The sequence below is a fragment of the Mustela nivalis genome (genome assembly GCF_964662115.1).
Source record: "Mustela nivalis genome assembly, chromosome: 6".
In the NCBI taxonomy this organism is placed as follows: domain Eukaryota; kingdom Metazoa; phylum Chordata; class Mammalia; order Carnivora; family Mustelidae; genus Mustela; species Mustela nivalis.
Genome location: NC_139025.1, coordinates 69501187 through 69517948, shown reverse-complemented (window position 1 = coordinate 69517948; position 16762 = coordinate 69501187). Strand labels below are relative to the sequence as shown.

At 34.3% G+C, this 16762-nt stretch overlaps 1 long non-coding RNA gene across 1 annotated transcript in view; it reads left to right on the top strand.

Annotated features, from left to right (window-relative positions):
* Positions 1–12626, top strand: part of LOC309866452 — a 137356-nt gene extending 124730 nt beyond the window's left edge. Inside the window, exons 3-4 of the long non-coding RNA XR_014312695.1 lie at positions 2971–3028; positions 12489–12626. This is a non-coding gene — a long non-coding RNA (uncharacterized lncRNA). The remainder of the gene's footprint in view (positions 1–2970; positions 3029–12488) is intronic.
* The last annotated feature ends 4136 nt before the right edge of the window (positions 12627–16762 follow it).

Sequence of the window (16762 nt, the reverse complement as noted above, 5' to 3'; positions counted from 1 at the left end):
TGCCTTAGTCCTTTAAGGATTATGTGAGGGGAGAAAAAGGAACCTCACCTTATGGAACACTATAGTTAATTAAGCAATCATTTCTTAAACTCCTCTCAGTCCAGTTGGTATGTATTTGCAAAAGTAACAGGAAGTAATTCTTGGATACACATATTCTGAAGAAACATGTTACCCTTACTGAGAAACTGAAGAACTCATTCCAAGATATGTTTCATCAATCTAGAGAAAAATGAACTTTTATTATAGTCACTATATATTCCCCTTATAAATGGGGAAGTAGGGTCCTTGGGTTTTCTTTTAATTTCCCAGGTGAACAAAGAGATGTATTTATTCAAGTACAGTGTTTGTCAGCAGGCAGTATGCATGGTATCAGTTTCATTCCTCTATCACTGTGAGACTGATAGAATCCGTATCTCTAGTTGGAGGGCAATTTGATATCCATATTCTTACATACTTTTGGACATTTACAAAGTGCCTTAACATTCTAGGACAAAATTCAGACCTTCTTTAAAGATACAGAAAGAATTCACAAACTACTATGGCACTCATGGAAAGATATTTCATATCTCCTGTCGTGGTGGAGCGTAATTAAAGACCTGTCCAGCTGCCATCTCCCTGGGTCTACCAGCATGCCTATAATAAGGTTGTGCTTCCCTAACATATTCTGAGTGATTAAGCACAGCTAGAATACTAATATTGGTTTTTTTGGACAGTAGATTAGATCCTTCTTGTGGGCAAGTCTGGGTTGGTAATCCCCCACCTTTTTGGCTGAGATTTTTCTTAAGAGTTGCACGCAACCTGTGCTCCTTCTTGCTCTTGTTCTTTCACCGATGTCAGGACTACATTGCAATCTGAATGTTTTCTTTGCCTACTGCTTCCTCCCCTTTATTCTTAGAAGGTGTTTCTCTAAGTCTCTTGAAAGACTGATCCCATCTCAGTATTTGCTTCTCAGATGACCGGAACAAATACAGAAACTTCAAAGATTACAAAGAGGGGTGCCTGGGTGGATCAGTGGGTTAAGCCTCTGCCTTCGGCTCAGGTCATGATCTCAGGGTCATGGGATCAAGCTCCGCATTGGGCTCTCTGCTCAGCGGGGAGCCTGCTTCCTCCTCTCTCCCTGCCTGCCTCTCTGCCTACTTGTGATCTCTGTCAAATAAATAAATAAAAATCTAAAAAAAAAGAAAAAATTAAAAAAAAAAAGATTACAAATTAGAAATTGTTTTGAAGATGGTGGACATAGAATTTCCTTCTTCATGGAAAATAAGAGTGGGAGTGACTGATTAAATCTAAACAAGGGAAGTTACTTCAAGTAGCATTTTCAAATACAAAATATTACAGGTCCTGAGATGGGATAATGTTGGAAGACAAGTTAGAAATATACTTTTTAGAAAGCTTTGGGAAGAGAGCCAATAAATATATTGACTTGTTATATTTATGATCTATAAATAATGCCCTAATCTATGAACATTCTCCCTGAGTAGTGGACCCCTGTCACTTTTAGCCATAAAATTGTGCTACTGAACTGTCGTTACTATCCATCCCTAATATTAGTTTTGGACAGGTTAGCCACATTATAGGTTCAAATCACTCAAGGTTGGTAATCATCATTTATGGAATTTGTCTGTATGTTAATGCATTTTGGGGTTCAAATTTGGAACAGAGGCTCACTACAATATAGAAACTATCTGAGCTTATTGTTGTTAGTGATTTAAATAAGAAAAAGTTACCTTTATTGTAGATGGTGCTTCTTTCAGGGTGTGGTAGCCCTGGTAGTCCTAGTTTAGCAAACCACCTTCTTTTTCCCACTGACTCCCTACTATAGCCCATCATTAATCAACATATTTCTTTAGTATGGAACTCCGGCAGTTTTACCCCTCCCTAGGATCTGCCTTTTATTGTAGCTTGCTTAAGAAAGCACTTCTCATTTTTCCAAAGGTCTACATTTTAGGGTGTAGGCAGAGTTTTGTAAGGAGATGAACATGATGCCCATAACAAGTAACAAGAACACAGAAAAAAATTTCAACTATTCACATTTGGTATTTCATATTAAACTGTTATCTTTCTGCAGTACTCATAATTTGTGTTTAGAATATGTGATTATTATTATTATTTTAAAGATTTTATTTCTCTATTTGACAGACAGAGATCACAAGTAGGCAGAGAGGCAGGCAGAGAGAGAGAGGAGGAAGCAGACTCCCCGCTGAACAGGGAGCCCAATGCCAGGCTCCATCCCAGGACCCTGGGATCATGACCTGAGCTGAAGGCAGAGGCTTTAAACCACTGAGCCACCCAGGTGCCCCTTTTTTTAATTTTTTTTTTTAAAGAAGAATATGTGATTATTTTTCAAAATGTTTGCTAACTCATTCTTTGCACAAAAATATGAGCAGCTTAGGTGGGAAATACTTTAAATAATTATATATTTGAAGTACAATCACTGAAATAACTCAAACAGATTTTAATATGTGAAATTATGTGTTGGATGACAATATATGTTTTATTATACTTAATATAATTTCCAAGATACATTATATATAGATAGATAGATATTTATATGTATATAAATGATATTTATATGTATCTATCTATCTATCTATCTATCTATCTATATTTCTGTACTCTCTTAGTTCATCCTGAAGATCATCCTTGCTGTGTAATTGAGACGGTTTTCCTTCAGTCTGAATTTTATGAGCTTTTAGTAGCCTCAGCTTCAATAACTATTTTCTTAGAAAGTCTGTATTTGTATAAATATATTAAACTTGATTTTTCACTGAAAGCAAATATGGCTACATTATTATTCCCAGTTTGAAAATAAAGCCTCAAATCATAATCTCTAGATAAAGGACTTTTCTTTCATGGTCCTAGGTAAAAAGAAAATCTGTTTCACTGTTTACCTAACATTTGATGATGATGCAATAAATAAAACATTAGCCAAAGAGTGACTGTTATTTTCTCTGCTTTTTCATTCTGTAGGTTGTATTTCATGTGGATGTAGGTATGATGTGCTGTAGCAACATGACGTCTTGATTAGGTGAGTCTCTCAAGACTGCTTTAAAGAACATTGTTACTGCAGAGTTCCCAAGTCATGACATTGTATTGTTGGTATTCCTAGCCTAAATACTGAGGAGAATGGGATTCTTTTTGCTTTCTTGCTGATCTTTGGTGGAGTAAATCGAATTCCAGTTTCCAAAGAAATAGTATTTGTGGGTTGTTTTTTTTAATGGGACTTATATTAAAAGTGAAATCAGGGAAGTATCTGAAAAGTCCATTAAGGTGAGGGCAAAGCAATATCAGAACAGGTTATATGTCATCTCCTTCTTATAGAATAGCCATAGTAGAGATTTACAGAGCTCCAATAATGGACATGTCTTATGTTGAAACAGTTAGTACATTATATTTGCAAGAAATATATCTTGATTAGTATTCTTACCCAATCTGTACATATGTAATTTTTCTGCTAATATATTTTGGCACCAAATCCATAATTGTGTACATTCACTTCCAAAATTTTCTTGATTTGGATACAGTCACTCTTGCTGATTGATGTCTTATTTATTGCATTGCCACCAAATGTTAAGTAAACAGGGAAGCAATCTTATACTATCACTGGTTAAGGTGCTGCAAGAACAGGCAGGTGAGCATCTGAATAAATGGCTTTTCCTGTCTCATGACCTTCATGACCTTGTAGGTAAGATCTTGATTCTGTTTGGCAGATAGAGGAACATGTCCCAGAGTTATCAGGTTCCTGTTAGTTTATACTGCCATTTAGGTGTTGATAATAACTAATAGAGTTGTGCAGCTGGTCTGGTGTGGTAAAATGAATGTTGGCCTGCCAGGAACATCCCTTCATATTAATCTTGTTTTTTATCTGATCATGTGTGCGATCATGTGTAAAACACGTCACTTTTTACAGACATAGTCTCTTTATCTATAAAATGAAGTGCCCCTGTAAGGTGATTCTCACCCTTAATTTTAGGTTTGTGATTGTATAGATTTTTAATGAATGAAATTTTTTTCTGTCTGATGAATGGTAGTAGTGCTCCAGTTACCAGAATGATCACACTGTATGCAATTGGACAGGTCGATTATGAACATGATAAGCATTTAAAGTAATGTGATTTTCTCATGTCTGGAGTATTTCTAAATAAAACCAGAGGTTAATGAACTGCCTTGTTTGATTCAAGATGCTATAGTTGTTTTTCTCCTTCTACTAATTCTCTTTCCAGGCAGCATGGATATCAATTGAATGAAATATTAAGAACCCTTCCAATTTTATAGTTTTATGAACTATATTGATAACACCAGATATTGGTATTGAAAGAAATGGGAACTTTTCCTGATTTCTATTCCTCTTTTCTCTTCTTCTTTTTCCTCTTAGAAAAACAAAATTTCTTTCCTAGATGTCCCATCTCTTTGTAATGCAGAATAATTAAAATATTCAAAAGCAAAGTGTCACTTATAGCCATCACCTTTTAAGAGTGTTCAACCATATTTTAGTTGAACTTGCATATTTATGATAATGTCCTTTTCAAATCACCCTTCATAAAACACTAAAATATTAATACTGACCATTGTGTGAGTATGTTAGTTTTAGTAGGAGTATTTTCAGATGCTAAGTAATTAGTTGTGCAAATAACTGGTAAAAGCTGCAGTCCTATCAGAATTTGAGAATCTTATAACCTTTCTTCCTGTTGTAAGTGCATAGTCAGGTTGCTAGAAATAATATTTTTTTCTTTTATTAGTCTTATTATTATTAGTGAAAAGACACATATATCAGGATATTTATACATTTACCTGGGAAATATAGAAGGAATCAGTGGTATATGTGGTGCCAAGCACATTATATATTTTTAATAATTAAATATTTCAAAAAATACATATATGTGTGTATGTGTGTGTGTGTGTGTGTGTGTGTACACACACATATTCATTCTCCCCAGGTTGATTAGATAGCTCCTTTCTGGATTTATAGGCTTTATTTGCCTAAAGGGACAAAGGGAACCATTTAGGAGAATGATGCAGTTAATTATAATTAAGTTATAATTATATAACATTCTGAAAACATTCAGTATTTCCCACCGTTTGATTTTCACTTTTGGAAGCTGCTTTTTCACAGTAGCAGATTAGAATACTTAGATCCTCATACCCCCTCCCCTGTCATTCTTCTTTTCATCATGAACTCATATTTTTTTTATAAAAACATTTTCTGAAAAATTGATACAGTGAATTTTGAAAACTTAACAATATAGGATTTGAGATGTTTTAATCCAAAGAATTAACATAAAATGGTTTTAAAAGCATACTTTTGTGAAAGTATTATCACCTCCAAATTGTGTCTTGCAAATCCTGTCTATACTATCACTCTTACATATTCAGGATGAGAAATAAAGAAAATGGAATGAAACAAAACCAAACCAAACAAAAAGAAGAAAATACTAGGGGAGAATAATCTATCATAAAACAAGAACAAAAGCTCTCAAGTCTACTGAAAAGCAGGTGGGAAAAGTAGATGAATAAATATAAGGTATGGCTGATCCAAAAACCTCAGTATCAATCTGTAGAAATATAGAACAGTTGCCCAAAATTGTTAACAAGTACTAACACTAACCAAATTAAAAGATGCAGTTCTCCCTTCTGCTAGTCCCTCTTCCCTACCAAAATAATTAACAATAAAATTGAAGGCAACAGAAACTAGAAGTGAAGATCTTGGGAAATCTACTAAATAGATTATTATTTTCTAACAATTGTTTATTAGACTGTATTTGTTATGTGGTTATGCAGGACAGTTTTTCTTTACCTTCCTATATATTAGGTACAGTGTTATATTTATCTTAGGCAGAAAATATAGCATCTGATAGGAATTCTAAATGCCAAATGGTAAGATGACAGTTTCATTATCTGTGAATCTTAATAGCCCTGGCAAATAGCAAATAGCACTATTTTTTTTCTCATAGAGAGAAGAGAAATACAGATAGAAGAAGTTTAAGTGAATGAGTTATGGAGTGTGGTCACAGAATCTTTTCTAAGTAGCCTTTTAGGGAAACCTGGATTTGTTTCTCAGCACTGACTTTGTGGACATACTTCCTTGAGGAAGTGACCAAACTTCTTTGTGTTTACTTAACAGTAAAATGAAAATATAGGATTAAATGATCTCAAAACTTCTTTTTGCTTCAGGTGGTTTCCGACATAATAATGATACATAAGACTTACTTAGGAATTAGATTGTATTAGACCCTGTAGGATACTATCACTTTAAGTTTTATGTGGATTGTGTATTTGTCAACAATCCTGTGAATAGGTACTATTATTAGTTGGCTTTTATGAGGAAATTAAAGCTTAGGGATTCAAGTATCAAATAATGCACACGTTTAGGAACAGCAGAGTTTAATTTTTTTTTTTAAAGATTTTATTTATTTGACAGACAGAGATCACAAGTAGGCAGAGAGGCAGGTGGGGAGAGAGAGAGAGAGAGGGAAGCAGGCTCCCTGCTGAGCAGAGATCCTGATGCGGGGCTCGATCCCAGGACCCTGAGATCATGACCTGAGCCGAAGGCAGCGGCTTAACCCACTGAGCCACCCAGGCGCCCCAGCAGAGTTTAATTTTTAAATGAGGCCATCTGACTCCAGAGTCCACCAGCTTAAGGACCATGCTGTATATACCTAACGTTATCCACAAGCCAGTCAGGACTTAGGAAGTTATAAGTGTATGAAACCTGCATTCTTTCCAACTTTATTTTCCTGGAGTAGATAGTTATCTGCTCATCAGCCTGGCTTATGCTATAGTGAAACATACTTCCCCTCTGGTTAACATTTTCCATTCATGTTCACTCTTTAGCTGTAATCAAGATAGTATCACATCTTCTAATGAAATATTTCTACTGAATATATTCCAGAGACTGCCCATGCAGTCATTGAACATGAATCAGAGGGAAGGTTTACAGAAATTATAAATGAACAGTCAAGGGAGAGTCTTTTGTAGCAAAATTATAGGAGTGTCTCCTTAGGTCAAAGTCAAAGTAAGGATGAATTAACTCCCGAAGCAATTTCGAAAAGGTGAAATTCAATGATATTGCAGTTGTTGGACCAGGTGTTAAAATGTTATTGGGTGTTAATTTAATTTTCATCCTGTCAACACTCATCTGAACTGTAACAGCTGCTAAACACGGTTCCACAAGAGCAAACCATCCACAGAGAGGAAGCAGATGCCTAATCAATAGGGCCAATAGAAATGTATGGCTCAGCTAAGCAACCTGCACAAGGGGGAATGAATCCCAGAGGGCTTTGTCTTACCTGAATGGAAAAGAATTTTAAAGATAGTGAGACTATTTAAGCAGTAAGAACAGAAGACTGAAAGTCCTAGGTTGGCTTCTTGTTTTATTGACCCTTTCCTTTCCTTTCCTACCCTATCCTTTCCTTTCCTTTCCTTTCTTTAATTTTGCATGACCTTGGATTGACAATTCCTTGGTTTCTCAGTTCCCCTGAGGTTTCAGAGATATTGAGGATGTTGTTTCAAATCCATTGCTATCTTTACTGCTTTTATCATCTCACAAGCCTTGCATAGTTCAGAGTAAAAACTGACTGCTTCTTTAGAAAAGTTATAACATGAAAGAGATACTAATGATGATGTAATAGTTAATAGCTGTTCTTTGTTGCATCCTAGATAGATAGGAATAGGTGACTTGTAACTGAGAAAGACATTTTGAATTTGAATAAGTTTTTGACTGCTATACTTGCTAACATGATAGGATGCGTAATTTCCCCTATTGGAGATTTTTAAATAAAATGGTAGGTTACTATGTTTATGCCAAGTGAAATCTTACCTAGAAATTGTGGTTTGACTATATTAACCTCTTAAAGTTAATTAATTTGCCATGCTTTTAATAATTTTTTATAATTTAGTATGCTTCATCAAAAATATCCTCTTTGTTTAATGCATCTGATTTGGCTATAAATCCTTCTGGGATTATGTGGTTATGTGCCAGCCATTCTCTAAACTCTCCTATACAGGAGAGTTGTGGCATCCTGGAACTTCAGTTATAGAAGGTTTGGGAGCTGTTTTTCTTTCTTTCCTTTTTTTTTTTTTTTTCCTTTTTTAAATAAGTGAAAGTAACTGGATTTAAATGAATAGAATGCAAATTTTATGTAGTTATTAAAATGATTCATCTTTCAAACAGTTTGAATGTTGAGATAGACTTTTTTGGCCTATATGCAAACACTCAGCAATTGTTTTCCTTTTAGGGATCAGCAGGGAAAAGATTCACTATGGCTAGTCATCTAATATGTTCTCCTGAAGGAGAAATCTTTCATTTTCCTGAGCTTGTTACATGTCAAATAAAGCAAAACAACACAAAACAAAGAAACACCTGCCTTCTATGTAGAATTTTACAGAGCTTATATTGTTCCCCTTCTTCTGCTTTCTATTTCTATAGAAAGTAAAGGGGTCTAAGGAAGTATGCAGTGTGGGTTATTTTATCCTATATTGGTGTGGTACTACTGTGACCTTACTGCAAAAAAAGGTTAGTTTTGAGTAGGTAAAATAATTGTGGCATTTGGGCTGATGAACTGGACTTTTTAATATTTTGGAGATAAGATGAGTTATTATTGGGAAGAATTCAAAACACCATCAGAGGCACATTGAGAATTTTGTATTATGAAATTTTTATCCCAAATGTAAATGCAAATAAGGCCGATAAGGGGAACTGAGCCAGGTTTTTTTTTCTTTTTAATTTTTTGTACAGTGTTTGAAAATTCATTGTTTATGCACCACACCCAGTGCTCCATGCAATATGTGCCCTCCATAATGCCCATTAATAGAACAATAATTTTGAAATGACTCTTTGGAGATCTTAGTAGAAAAACAGAAGGTAAAAGCAAGAATTGTATTTCTTAGTACCTAACTGAAACTGGGGACAAGAGCCAATATTGGTTATGTTTTTTATGACAACGTACTACATGGTTCCAATTTTGTGTTAGGTATTTGAAAAACCTAAAGTTTGTTGCAAGAATATGATTTTAAAACTTCTTTCCTTCCTCACTCCTCTCCCCTTCTCATATTCCTTCCTACCTGCTCCTCACCCTTTTCCTGTTGGTAAGAAATGAATGTAGATGGAACACTTTGATAAATGGATTTTGTATAATTTCAGTGAAGAAATACGTACTTAACAGGTTAAATTGGGTTTCTCAGTGTGTTCACACATTATCAGAGTTATTTATAATATAACCTGTATCCTTATGGCTAAGGATGAATTTCATTATATAATTTTTATAAAATAGATAATAGATTAATGAAAGTTATTATTTCCTTACTTTCACTAATTAGGTTATTATTAAATGAAATCAACTAAATTCTGAAGGTTTTAATGGAAAATTGATGTAGCTTTTGTGAGCCCTAGAAATCTTACTTCTTTGTTCTATCACTGCAATATATAGAGAGATCCATCATCAAAATTTGATATTTAAATCAAATTAAAAGGTATGATCAGCCTTATAAAATTTATGAAAAAAGTTAAATGAAGTTCATAGAGAGATTAATGTTTTACCTTTTCAGTTACAACTAGAAGGTTTTCTAAAGAGAAAACTGCTTACAGCTATTCACTCTTTTTTTAGTGATTTCCATACAAAAATGAACAATTTCAGGTGCCACTTTATTTTGACTGTGCTGTCTAGTAACTAGTGTGATTGTTTGATAGATCAGAGTAAGTAAAAAATGAGAGACAAAGGAGGAGACAGAAAGAATGCTGGTAACATTCTGTAAAAACCCCTTTAAGATTTAGACATGTTTTAATCTTAATTGGTTAGTTCACATTTCACTCAAGAATTTAGTAGGGAAGATAATGATGTACATAACTTCGTTTATTTTCCCATATATTTTTTATATAGGGTTTTAGACTTATAATTAATTTTAAAGTTATAATAATATAACATCCTACTACTGTTATCATACAAGTAAATACGCATTGCCTTTTTTCTATAGAACTTTGAAGAGTTTAGATACATCACTTAATAAATGCATTGTCATATACTCATCCTATAAGTCTATGCTTAAGTTTTAGAGTGGCTAATTTTTCATCTAGAATAGGGTAGTCCTCTAACTTTCTAACACCTTTAATGAATTACTTAGTGTTTGTTGTCTCCCTCAATGTACCTCTATGCTTATCATAATACCTGGTACATGCTGTGTTGAATTAAATTGAACAGAATTTCTCAGATACTCCTTTATATTTATTTGAAAGTGCTTATCCGCATTTGCTAGTTGGAGGAAACCAACAAAAAGAGATTAAGATTTGCTCATGATCTCATGATCTCTTGAATCACTAGAATCCTCATTTACTGAGTTTTATTCTAATGCTCTTCTTAAGGTAATACTATAATCCTTAAACCTAAATGTAGCCTATGGCTAATGAAAGCTGAACACTAAGACATATATCTAAGCATAGCCTAGAATTAAAAAATGTTGGATCTTGCACTAATCCTGCTACTAATAAGTTTGGAAAAGTTTCTTATATAAGTATGAATATAAATGATCTTTGCAAGTTGTTTTCTTGTTTCATAACTCTAATAACATTATGCTGAAGTTATTTTAAAGTATATTTTCAAGGTATTTGGTGCAACATGGTTGTTTGAGAGTTCCATACTTTGCATTTTCTCCAGAGCACTTAGCATTACTTTACATTTATGTATTTTGTGTATTTTTTTTTTTCATTATAGGTGGAAGCTCTGTGGAAGGAGGGACTTTGTTTAGGTTGTTCACTTCTGAACCCCTCTCTTAGAAAAGTGCCTAGAACAGCACTGATGCCCAGTTAACATCGGATAAGTCAGTCAAGGAGGGAATCATACTTGTGACTAATCAGCAATGACTCTATAGCTGAAATTTTAGTCTTGGAACTCTGTCCTACCTTAAGGGACCCTACTATGAGCTTTCAGCTCTACTTTCTAGTGGTTGTTCTGACAGTACCTTTGCTTTGGTTTTGGCTTGGTCTTTGGTTGCATCTTCATTTTTATCTTTTGTCCAGCTGAATTCACTGGGGTTCTGTTGTGGCTAGACATCAATGTAGGATCTCCTTCCACTGTTATTCTAAGATTTTAAGGTTGTGGCATTTCTTGTTGCTTATAAGAAATTTTTTTTTTTTTTGACGGTGATCCAGTCAAGGAAGATAACTTGTCAAGGTGTTGTGCTCAAATTCAGAGATCTATGCTCAAGTGGGCTTGCTTGTGTAGGCCATCTACTGGCGAGACTTACCTCAGCAGTGCAAACTGAAATGATACAGATATACCATACATCAAATAAAATAATAGTATAATGCTAACTAATCTTAGAGAAAGATAACTATTTTATGGAACAGAAGGAACCAATATAAATGAAATAGCTGATTCTAAGCAGTAATTGTTACTCATTACTGTAATCTAATTTTGACTTTAAATTCCAAGCCTAAGTATCTTACCCTGGATCTTTTGATAGCATTAGATGACTCTTGGCTTTCCTAAAAATTAAGGCACCTTGGGGTGCCTGGGTGGCTCAGATGGTAAAACGTCTGCCTTGCTCAGGTCACGATCTCCAGGTCCTGGGATAGAGTCCCACGTCCGACTCCCAGCTCAATGGGGAGTATGCTTCTCCCTCTTCCTCTCTCTCTGCCTCTTCCCCTGCTTGTATTTGCTCTGTCTCTCTGTCTCTCTCAATCTCTCAAATAAATAAATAAATATTTCAAAAAAAATTAAGACTCTTTACATGTACAGGTGTTGAAGATTTACTTTACTAGGTAGGCCAAATGACTGAAGAATCCATTTGTATGTTTTAAAATATAGGAAGTATCACAAGAATAATGTAACTATGGCATGTTTCCAAGAAATGATTTGGGAATAGATTTTATTAGACAAAATATATTCATAGTATGTGACTGCTCTGTAAATTTTGACCTACAGTAGTAGAATATGTGTCTCTTTGTAGATGCAAGGAAGATGAAAAATGTAAGTTGCTGGTATGCTGTGGTAATAATAAGTTCCTAGAGGGATATCAGGCTAAAAATATTTTATTGAAACTGTCCTCTATTTCTAAAGACATTTCTGAGTTGCATTTAGAACATAGCCATTGATTACAAAGTGTGATTTGAGAAGGCAGAAGAGGCCAATTTTCCTGCAAACAAATTAAGAGATGCATATTGACTACAAGGAAGAATGTCATCACTGAGAAATCGAAAGCAATGGGACTTTAGGAAATCTATCAGCAGTCTTGTCAAATTAGATTTTTTTCTCAAACTTTGTAACTGGACCCCTGTGTGGGATGTACATATTTTTGGCAGATATAAACTTTTTATTTTTATAGTAAACCCAGGTCAGTAAAATGAATAGAGGGACAGATTATGGGTTCTAACTCATTCACATTGCATATTTTAGACCCACCCCCCAAAAAAACAGAAGTTCCCTGAAATCCTATGTAAATATCTATTCTTCTGTAATAAATTTTGTCCCAGTAACCCATTTTTCTTATCATTTCAGGTGCCTTGTGAGAACATACTACTCTGATCTGAGGCCAATAACCAGTTGCCACATTTATTTTAATGCTTTGGGGAATGAAAAAAAATATGTCTTTTTTTCCCATATAATAGCATTGCATTCTAGTCCATTCTACATGGAGCTATTTGCTATAAGAGTTCAAGTTTTTTTTTTTCCTGAAATAATGAAGGGAAAATATTTTTAAGGATAAAAATTCAAATAATGCTATTAGATCTCAAGCACAAAATGATTGATTTGAGCATATGTATTTGCTCATTGTGGTACTAAATGCTCTGTTTTTTAAGATGATAAAACAGAGTTGATACTTAACAAGTGTGCAGTATGCCCCAAATTTCTTATCTTCAACATGATGATACATACTTTTTCCAGAAACTTTTAAAAAACTATTTTTTAGGAGTTAAAACATATCTTCCTAATACCTCAAGTTAGGCGGTTGATAAGATGATACTGAGCTGTGTATAGTTTCAAGATTATGGAATAAACATATACTGCAGTTATCCTTCGCTGCCTCAAACCTTAGTTAGCAATGATAGGTATAAAAGTAAATACATGTGTGTATGTGTAATGTATAAATATGAATAAATATAATATATATAGTATATATAGTATATATATAGTGTATGTATGTGTATGAATATAGTGTTTGTATGTATGTATGTATATATAATATATAAAATTTATATTGTATATACATGTATATTGTATATATATTATATATATTAAATACTGTTAATATTTCTATACTCTGGTTTCTCTTCAAATCATATAAATCATGGGGTGCCTGGGTGGCTCAGTCAGTTAACTATCCAACTCAATTTCAGCTCAGGTCATATGTCAGGGTCGTGAGATCCAGCCCCATGAGTCTGGTTCCCCACTGGATGCAGAGCCTGGTGAAGATTCTATCTCCCTCTCCCTTTGCCCCTCCTCCTACTCCTCCTCAGTACTTTTGCAGTTTTCTTCATTTTAATCCTGGATATTTTGGACAAAGTTTATATATAAATATTTTCATGTTTTCATTGTTATGATCTTTTTCTATGTTCTAAGATACAAAGAAAAGTTACTGAATCTTGCATATTATTTTTACCTATCTTCCTCAGTTCTCTAATTAATTTAAATTTTGACTATGTTAATTATTATTCTTCATATACCCTCAGAGCATCCTCTGATTGCCAAGTTTTTTTTTTTTAACATGCATCCTGACTCAAGCTGTATACATTTGCAATATCTGATTTTTAACCACACACTCTTCATCCTATTGACCCAGAGTGAAAATTGATACTCTTGTCTGAAGGACTGTTCCCTTGAGTATATTTAAACCAGACCGATCTCTGTGTTTAATCTGGGTTCATCAGGAACCATTAGCCTTGATTGGTTTGTTTTTCTCCCCCTCCATCTCAGGACTTGATTCTATTGAGTTAACAACTATTCTCCCCAGAGAATAGCTACCATAGGCCTGTTTCAAGTAATTCCAATCTCTTGCTTATAGAAATTGAACTGATCTTTTTTTCTTTTTCCTTTTTAGTTTTATTTGAAGAACTGCTAGAATGAATTCTGTATTTGTTCAGATCTTTGAAGATCTGTGAGGACAAAACAGTTACTCAGATCTCTATCATGTTAGCATGCTATTTATCATACTTTCCAATCGTCATTGCTGAATTATGCAATCCAGTTGAAAAGAGTAAGCATTATTTATTGAAGACTCATGCTGATATCCAGTAAATCTCATTAATCATGATTTGACTAACTTGAGATTTATGGTATTTCAGAAAAGAACTAGATATATGTTTATTTTTGTAAAATATCAGAGAAGTAGATTAGTAAGCATTTTAGTAATATAAATAAGACTGTGGAAGAATTATTATGAATAGACTATATTTCTTTTAAAATATTGTAGCATAACACATTACTCAGAAAATAAGGTAATCTATTGAATTATTAATTTGCTAGGGAGCATATTACATCTATGAACCCCATTATAGCTCTTTTATAATAGTGCTTAATTAAGTTGTGCTGCTAATATGTGCAGTCCGTCCCTAAGTACAGTAAAACTCTCATTCAGATTTTACCACTATAATTCTGACATAGAAAAACCACTGTGTTATCATTCAAAACATAGTTCTAGCTCTATTTTTGAATATCTGTGACTTATGACCCCAAGTAAATAATTTACCTCTTCTGAGTCTAATTGCTTATTACTTAAATGAAAAAAAAAAAGCACTGTGCATACCTCACAGAGTTACTTTGACAGTTAAATTGAGACTGAAAACCATCTTAAAAATCATAAATCACCAAAATCCCAACTACTCATTACTATGTACTAGAATACTTTTATTATAAATTCACGAGTTGATTTTTGTCTTCCAGGTTTTTGAATTCCATATGGTAAGGAGCACAATGGCTTGTGCTAGCTTGTCTAAATTTCAGTTTGTATGAAACAGCTTTGATAATTGCCTTGGCTACAAAATTCTTGAATAATTCTCAGTTTCACTTCAAATATTTGAATGAGTAATAAACACCCCTGATATCTTAGAAAAAGAATAAGGTTCCTCATTTAAGCTCTCAAACAGCCCTCAAACCCTTCCGATTCTGTAAATTAAACTCATCATTTATATTTAAGAGTAAATTCTGATAAGACTGTATTTACTCCTATACTATTACAACACAGATTTTACATGTCACAGGTTTTAAATTAGTGATGTTGGGGTGCCTGGGTGGTACAGTAAGTTGAGTGTCTGACTCTTGGTTTCTGCTCAGGTCAGTGTTGTGAGATCAAGCCCTGAGTTGTGCTCCGAGCTTGGCATGAAGTCAGCTTGAGATTCTCTCTCCCTCTGCACCTTCTGCTTGTGTTCTCTCTCTCTGTTTCAAATAAATAAATAAATGCTGTTTTCCCATAAAATCAAAAAGAAAACTCTACATGAAGCAAACTCAAAATACATCCTTACAAGAAACTTTATTGACAAGTAACAAAGTTTAAGACTTGCTTATTACGCTGTCATTAAGTGATTACATTCAGAAAACTATAACCTATTTTTTTAAAGATTTTATTTATTTGTTTGAGAGAGGGCACATGTGCACACAAGGGAGAGAAGGACAGAGAGAGAGAGAGTGAGCACAAGCTGGGAGAGAGGCAGAGGGAGAGAGAGAGAAGCAGGCTCCCCGCTGAGCAGGGAGCCCAGTGTGGAGCTTGATCACAGGACCCCTCGTATCATGACCTGAGTTGAAGGCAGAAGCTTAACCAACTGAACCACCCAGGTGCCCAGAAAACTATAACCTATCATTGAAGCCTAAATATTAAAAAATATTAAAATATTAAATATTAAGTCTCCTTGTATACTGAGGCACTTTTCTTTTTCCAGATAGCGACTACATAAGGAGTACCCTTGTTTAGGGGAAGATGGTTTCAAGAGAATAGCAGAACAAAGGCAAAAATCTAATGTTCTTGTCTTTGGTATTTTAAAGGATACTATGCAGGTATAAGACTACAGAATGAGGAAAAGGGTACATACCACACAGAAGCAGGTTTTTTCCTCTGAAACCCCCGCCAGAGTAGAGAAAGCTCTTTAGATCTGAAAGTAATCAAGTAATCAAGATGCTGTATGATTTTTGTACCCCTTCCTGTTCCACTTGAGGTGATTCTGAACTGATGGGGAGACAGTGGAAACCCCTGATAATTTTAGGGATTTGCAGTTAGGTAAAAATTTGTGCCGCCACAGTACTATGTGTTTTCTTGGCAGAAGAAAATAGAATAAAATGGCTAAATGGGTTCTCCATGCACCAATTTACAGGATAGGTGGATGGTTTTTCAAAATGATGTTGGCATAGCTTTGTGAGTCAGAAAAATTGGAGGAGACTTGCAGCAGCTTATGTGGCATAGATGGTATGGTGAGACCACATGAGAATGGACACCTCAAATTATACCATTATTTTAATGCCAGATTGGAGAATATACTTCAGTGGATATCACTATAGCAAGAGTGATGGAGGATAAGATGCCACCATCTCCCATTCCACCTTTCACCAAAATGACCTTAGTATTTATATACAATACCAGAAAGAAAAGGAAAGGTAGGAGGAATCCTGGGAGTCTGCCTTGAATTGGCAAAATGATATTTATTTTTATCTGGGACAGAATGGGATTAAGATTGAAACTAGGTTGAGTTCTGGAAAATAAAGAAAATTACTGTTATGTACAGTTGAGTTTGACAGTGTTGTACTTACTACCCTAGTCTTGCTATTCCATTGATTGAGCAGAATTC